This window comes from Heterocephalus glaber, unplaced genomic scaffold, assembly GCF_053883595.1.
Source record: "Heterocephalus glaber isolate CG9 unplaced genomic scaffold, H.glaber_assembly_v1.0 deba00001555, whole genome shotgun sequence".
Lineage (NCBI taxonomy): Eukaryota > Metazoa > Chordata > Mammalia > Rodentia > Bathyergidae > Heterocephalus > Heterocephalus glaber.
In genome coordinates, this window is record NW_028258346.1 from 14,596,345 (window position 1) to 14,603,496 (window position 7,152).

The 7,152-nt window shown below is 46.8% G+C and overlaps 1 long non-coding RNA gene across 1 annotated transcript; it reads left to right on the forward strand.

Annotated features, from left to right (window-relative positions):
• The first annotated feature begins 3,910 nt into the window (after nt 1–3,910).
• LOC110350305 (uncharacterized) lies at nt 3,911–7,152 on the forward strand. Its single transcript, XR_002396776.2, has 3 exons — nt 3,911–4,059; nt 4,453–4,557; nt 5,139–7,152. It is a non-coding gene; the product is annotated as an uncharacterized LOC110350305 (long non-coding RNA).

A 7,152-nucleotide genomic window follows, 5' to 3' on the forward strand; every position in this document is an offset into this window, starting at 1 on the left:
AGGGAAGCCCCGATGCCCTTTCTTCAGAGCCTTTGTATTTTTGTTTTGTTTTGAGACAGAGTCTCGCTATGTAGCCCAGGCTGGCCTCAAATTCATGGCAATCCTCCTGCCTCAGCCTCCTGAGTGCTGGGATGACAGGTAGGTGCCCGCACACCCCACACATCTTCTGGTGAATATTAAACTTGTCTAGTTCCCCAATAACTTCCTTAGAACCACTGCTTATCGCAAGTGGGTCAAGAAAGTCTGATGCAGCCTCACTTTGGCCAGTGTCAAGATGGGGCAGATGACAAAACCAGAGAGCTCTTTGTTGTTGTTGTTGGATTCCAAGCTACAAAATGATGCCGTAGTATTAAATAAGCTCATTCGAACTGTTCCTGACCCTCCTGCCCCTCCACATTTAGAGACTGCGACATGCCCTCGCTGGTGACAAGCCCGACCACAGGCTGGGGGGGGCTGTGCCAAATGACCCCAGCTGCTGCCGAGACAGGACCCTGGCGCTGCAAGGGACAGAAACCACCAGCCCTGCGGGAAGAAACCCCGCTTCCCCTAGGCACCTCGTCCATCTGACAGCTCTGTCTCCTCCGGCTCCCGGCTCGCTCCGGGGATGTCAAATGCCTGGGTCCAGAGCAGCATCTGGTTTCCCGCTTGGAGCCTCTGGCTCGTGAGTGAGGGCCGCTCCCCAGGACCACTGGGCCCGCGGACCCTTGTGAAGTTTAATTGGAAGCGTGGGTCTGCACAGTCTCAGCAGCCCCCAGGGGAAGCCTCTCCCGCAGAGGGTGACCTTGGTCCCGAGCCGAGCACCCCAGTAGTGCTGGCCTGACTCCTACGTCCAGCATCCAGCCAATCCCACAATCATTCCAGTACCTCAGTTTCCCCAACCATAAAACTCAGCTGTGGGACTTGGGAGTCTTAATGAGCATGGGACTTTCCTGGATAAATTAACCAGGTGCCGGAAACATCTGTGGCCAGCTTGGAATCTGCTGTATAAACAGGAGAGAGTAAGGGTTCCGAGACAGGACTGCAGCAAAAGCTCACACCCCAGCCTGACTGCATGCTGAGCTCCTCACCTCTCTCTGTGCACCTTGGGAGTGAGCCTCTCCTCTGCTCAAGGTTGGGAGCAAAGGACTCGCCTTTTCTGGGCTCCACACTAATCAGACAAAAGGCTTTCTCCAAAAAGAAGCATCCCCAGAAGAACGTACACTCCACACAGACGAGGACAAACAAAATCTGTCTTATTCCCCACCTCAACCCGAAAGTCTGCACGAGACCCCTTCATGCTAGGAAGGAACTGAACAAATAAATGAACAAGCAATCACCCTTGGAAGATACTACCTTACTGTGTAAAGTTGACACAGGATTTCAGACTGATTTGATTGTATCTCCATGTTCTGGTTTAAGACTTTATTAGGGCAGAAAGTACTAAGCCCTAAGTACGAAGGTAGCCCCAGAAAATACTAAGGTAGAGCAGTTAAACCTCAAAGGAGTCAGCTTGACGCAGTCCGCGGAAGACGTGCAACCAAGACCTGGGTCTCCAAAAACCTGGCCCAACCTTCCGTTTACAACACACTGCCTCCTTTTGTCTACAGTTAGGGCCAGAAAACCACAGCCCAGGGGCCAAATCCAGACCAACTTCTGATTTTGTAAATAAAGTTTTATTGGAACACAGCCACTCACAGCTGTGGTGGTCTTCCCGTTTCTACAGCAGAAGGTGAATAGTTCTATAGAGAACATGGGGTCCACAAAGCCTAGATATTTACTACCGGGTCACTTACCAGAAAACGCTGGCTGAGCCTTGCTCTACAGCTTCCTTCTCCCTTGCATGCTACGTATGTCCTGGGATCTACTGCTAGAAGCAAGGGTTCTGTGGGTAATCTGCTTGGGTCACAGAGCCTACAGTCAGCTGCCACTTTACAGACTCTTGCTATGGTGAATCCAAACAGCTTTGCCCGTATCGCCTTATTTAATTCTCCAGGCAGTCCTACGAGGTGTGCATTATTGCCTGTATATATATAAAATGTCATAATAGAATTGGCCTGAATCGTAGGAAATTGTCTTTTTTTTTTTTTGGTAGATTGAATACTGGCAATTTCATGTAAATCTAGCAAATGCCATTAGCTCCACTTTAAAGAAAGGGAGCCAAGGAGAAAGCAAGACTAATTGTCTCTTTAGCTCATAGTCAAAAAGGGAAAGTGCTTAAATACTAACTAGCTCCGTGCCTAAGGCGGCTGCTTGGTATATAGCTGCTTAAAACATTACAATTCCCTTTGTGTATTAAAAGCTTTGCTAATTTCAAAAAAGTTTGATACTATTTAAGCAGGCCTTCCCCAAAATTTACTTGACCAAAAAAGCCCCCCCACCAAGTAGCACCTATGAATATTCTATGCAAATAGTATTCCTTGGAATACACAGGTGTCTATTCCCTCCATTACCATCAAACAGCAGCAGCATTTTGTAGGCACTGCAGTCACACTTCAGGCCGCAGACTCCTCTGCCTCCCCAGAATGCCCACCACGTCTCCGGGCACACTCAATTTGAGACTCCCTGCACCTTGCTCCACCGCCAAATGAAACTCCATTTTCACTAAAATAACCTGAATAGTACATGCTCTTGCTGCGGGCTAATTCCGTTTACAGGAATAATGAAGCTCCATCCTTGTGTGGCTGTGGATGTTTATTTCATACATTTTAACTTCGCTGTATCTCCCATTTGTGATGCAAATAAACTGCATCTTCCATCAAAACTGCTCATTCTGCCTCTAAATTCTTTGGATTTATGTGCTAGATCAGTTACTAGCTTTTATGCAAAAATAGTACCTAAAATCTGAGGTTATCTTCTATCTGGGTCAATTAAGCAGCACATATTCAGCTGGGTTTTTTTGTTTTCCTACTTTTTAAAAGAGAGAATAAACGCTTGTCTACGTAAAGTTTACAGCCCGAGCCCCACTTTTATATATTTTCTTTAGAAATAAGTCCAGAATTTGTCAAAGCATCCTTCCCTGCCCCCTCTGAAAATATTAGCTTGATAGGGAGGTTAGAAATCCATCATAACGAGTGGCAGACATCTGTGCACAAAAATAGTAAGTCTCAAGTTTAATATTTTATTGCCATATTTTGAAACAACTGGCTAGGCAGCTGCTACTGTTATCGTCAAATTACTTCTCATTTTTTCCAGAGTTTTAAATGCAAGCTGTAACAAATTAAATCTAAATTTCTATACGCTCTTTTCAAAAAAAAACAAAAACAAAAAACTTTTAGAAAGCACAGCAAAAAAAAAAAAGTCAAGTTGATTTGGAAAGAAAGGGATATCAGCAGAAAAAAAGGAAAAATGAAAACTCTTTTCCCAAAGCCTCCAAGATTTGTCTCAGTCGCCTTAGGGTACATAGATTTGCTGTTTCCGGAGTGGCCCAAGCACTCTCCCTTCTGAACAGGCGCTGAGTGTGGACGGAGACCGCACAGTTTGGTAAAAATGCACCTTTCCCTGCAGTTTTACAAAGATGCTCAAGAAGGAACCCCTTCACCAAATGAGCAAATCCTGCATGCTCCGTTTAACACCCTATTGATGGTGCTCAAATATACACACCGTCTCTCAAAGGACTCAATAGGCAAGTGGGGGAATCTCGGATCAAACCAAACTGCACATGGCTCTGGGGAAATATCAAGGCGGACAACACCGTGATTACTGCCTGCCAACATCAGCGTGCTTCTCATCATGAAATGCGGGCTTGTGTTTAGAAATTACGTTTTTGCTAGAGGAAATAAACAGCACATATTCTAATCTTTCGTTTTCATTTTCATCTGACTCCTCAACTCAACCGTGGGGGACCCGAGGGCGAGCAGAGGAAGCAGATTGCCACAGCTGCTTTCCCTGCCACTGCCGTGATTCAGCAGATTTCAAAACAGAACTCCGGGCGCTGAGACCTTCGCAGTGCAGTCTTCCTTTTGGGCCTGGTTTGTACCCTGCCGCATTTGGGGCAGTCAGGTCTACAAACCTGCTGCTGTCTCGGATGTGGCACAAGGCTTCCCGGATCCTTCCAAACTTTTGCCTTCCTCCTGCCCCCAGGTCTGACCTAACTATTCTCTTAACCTTAGATGGGTAGTTACTCTTCAATGATTTATTGCATTAAGTCTTCCCAGTAGTATTTGGGAATTAAAAAAGAAGACTTCCAGGACTCAGTCTTATTTCAACACTTGATCTTAGCCAAAAGGCCGAAAAGAGATAACTCAGTCTTATTTCAGACTTGATTTTCTTAAAAACTCCCCAGCCAATTTAGCCAGATTCCAGAACCACGGTCACAGGGCAAACTAGCAAACAGCAGAATGACCTGGGGTGCTGCGAAAACACAGGGCTGGGGAGGCTCCTTCTTCTAAGCTTCTGACTCCCCAAGTCTGGGTTGAGGCCCCCCGGGGTTACTCAGGCCCTGACGGTCCTGAAGGACGCCTCTTTCATCCCCAGAGCTGAGCACAGTGTCTTGCGCGCGTTTGCTGAATGAACTCCACAAAGTGCTCTCAGAGCGATGCCCACCAGCGGGAAAGCTGCGATGATCACCGAGTGGAAAGGGTAAGTTCGTAATTCCCCTTGCAGCGCACCTCGCGCTCTATTTGCAAAGCTGACCCCCCCCCCCCACTTGCCAAATTACTGGTGCGAGATTCAGAAGCACCGGACGGAGCGGCCAGCAACGCTCCATTCTGTTTAAGAAGTGCTGTTCCAATTGTGTGGCTGGGTGGCGGGCCAGGTGGTGGGCCCGGGGCTTTTCTTCTTCAAGGTCATGAGAGGCAAGCATCTTCCACCTAAGAGCTTCAGGAAAAGATCGTCTTTTGTCTTGTTTGCTTGAAATCGGGAGCCATGATTTACTAGAACACTAAGTATATTCAGAATTCATGAGGGTCCGGGTCACCAGGTACTGTGACCCTGGCAGAGCCCCCTGCCAGTCCGCTGATACAAGATGGAGATCGGTGACGCGCCTGGTCGGGACCTCATCAGAACACACAAGGAACACCTCCGCTTTCTCCCTCTCCTACCCCAGATGATTTCTGAAGTTTTGTACATTTGTGAGTTCACAGAAGCATGAACAGAAAGGCAGGAACAATCACAAATGCAAATGTCATTGTTCCTAACAAACACCCATTTCCGTTCTCCAGGTGGGAGGAGACTGGACCCCCGCAGCATGTATACTGCAAGATGACCTAAGCGGAGGTGACTTAGTTTTCCAAGGTGCTTAAATTTTGTCAGAAGCAGCTCTCTGTCTCTGTCTTTCTTTTTCCATTGCTGATTTGTACTTTAACAAAACTGACATCTGCATCTCTTAGGAAATACTTCACTGTCAAAAGAATGTAGCTTAATTTTGTTTGCTTGAAATGTTTTCATCTCAGTCCAAATTTAGAACACCCTGCCACCTGTTTACAACACCGATCTCCAGCACGAAGCCAAAGCTCACCTCTTCCATCCACTTCCCAGCTGCACCAGTCAAGGTGACAGGGAGACACAAGTGGTCTTTAATTAGCTCCTCACCTCCTTGTTCCGAGTGTGCCCTGTGCACTCCAAACGCGGCACACCCTAGCCCCTGGGAGCAACAGAGAGCATTGTGCAGACAGAACAGCTTGGTCACACAAGGCACTGCCCACCCGGAGATGCTGAGGCAGAGAGCAACACAGGGGAAAGAGTGAAGGATCTCTCAGCTATTTGGGAAACCATAATTAGAGCTCTCTGTACCTGTCTCTAGTCTGTGAGCAGGGATGTTAGTGGGGGCAGAGACCTGGCCAGGTCTCCTGCTGTAAAATGCTATTTACAGATTTGCAAAAAGACTTTCTTTCACTCTTCTTCTGCCTCCCAAGGCTGCACATTCTCCTATCAGTTGAGGATTAACAGCAAACATGCCTTGGCTCATACAGGAGTTGAATTTGTTTTTTGTTTTGAGGTTAAACGCAACAGAAACCAACTCAACGTTGCTGAAAAGAAAGGGGCCGTGCTATTAAGAAAACGCAACAGCATTTTTGTGTGACCCAAAGGCATGTGTCTAAACAGGTTTTAGAAAGGGACAGCAAACTGAAAACCCAGTATCTGGAGCCCTGAAAGCATCTTTTGGTCTTGCTCCTGCTGTTTCTTCCCCTCAGCTCTTCTCTCTGCTACTCAGCTCTGAATTACAAAACCATCAAGTTGAGCTTAGATCACCTTATGCAAGAAATGAACCTAGATGGACACTAGAATCCCTTAGGCTCAATTCTTATCAGAAAAGGGTCACTGACTGGGCCAGGCATCCCCTGCTATTATATACAGGTGCCTTGGGAGCTCACCATTGGGGTCCTAGGAATTTGGGGGGGTGCTTAGGGGTGAGACAGTTCCCAGAAACTGGTGCAGGAGGGGAGAAAGCAGTTCCCCAGAGAAGTGAAGATGCCACACCCGTGGGAAGATACATGGAAACAACAATGATTTTCCTAGCTGTGGGGAGGAGGGGAGCATACCACATACTAATCAGAGTACACAGACACAGGGATCCAAGACCGCAGTGAGCACCGGTCCTGGCGCCGCTAACAAGGGCAAGTTAACCTTAGTTAGTACAGCCCGTGTGATGCACGCTCAGTGCCCAGTCCACTGGCTCCCTAACACATTTGTACTTCCTCATTCCAAATGAGAAAGCGTATGAGCGGGTACTTTGTGAACTGTAAAATAATATATTAATGGAGACTGCTCTTAAAAGTTGTTTCAAATACATTGTAATTTGTCTATTCCCTTTCTTTTCCAAGTACCTGAGTCTTCTGCTCCCTTAATAGGGGGCCCCTTCAACATCTATGGAATACCAGAGACTACAAAGCCCAAACAAAATCTCCCAGCTATTAGATCAGATATTTTACGTAGGCGGCACATGCATTTTGTATTTCTTTGGCCCACTGCCTCCTAAGAGTGCATTTCTGTTATAGTACAGTGGGCTGGAAGTGGAAATTATCAGCTACAATTCCTCTCTATCTCATTAGAGGTCTAGTTTCCCCTTAATGCACATGAAGACCTTTCATTAGCAATAATGGTAGCTGCATGCATCAAGGAGAAAAACAGACCCTCACCATCATGGTCCAGATGAGGTTACTGGGACACTTGCCTGCTTGACTGGAGAATTATGACATTCAGAGATGATTAGATCAGGGAACAAATTAAAATCCT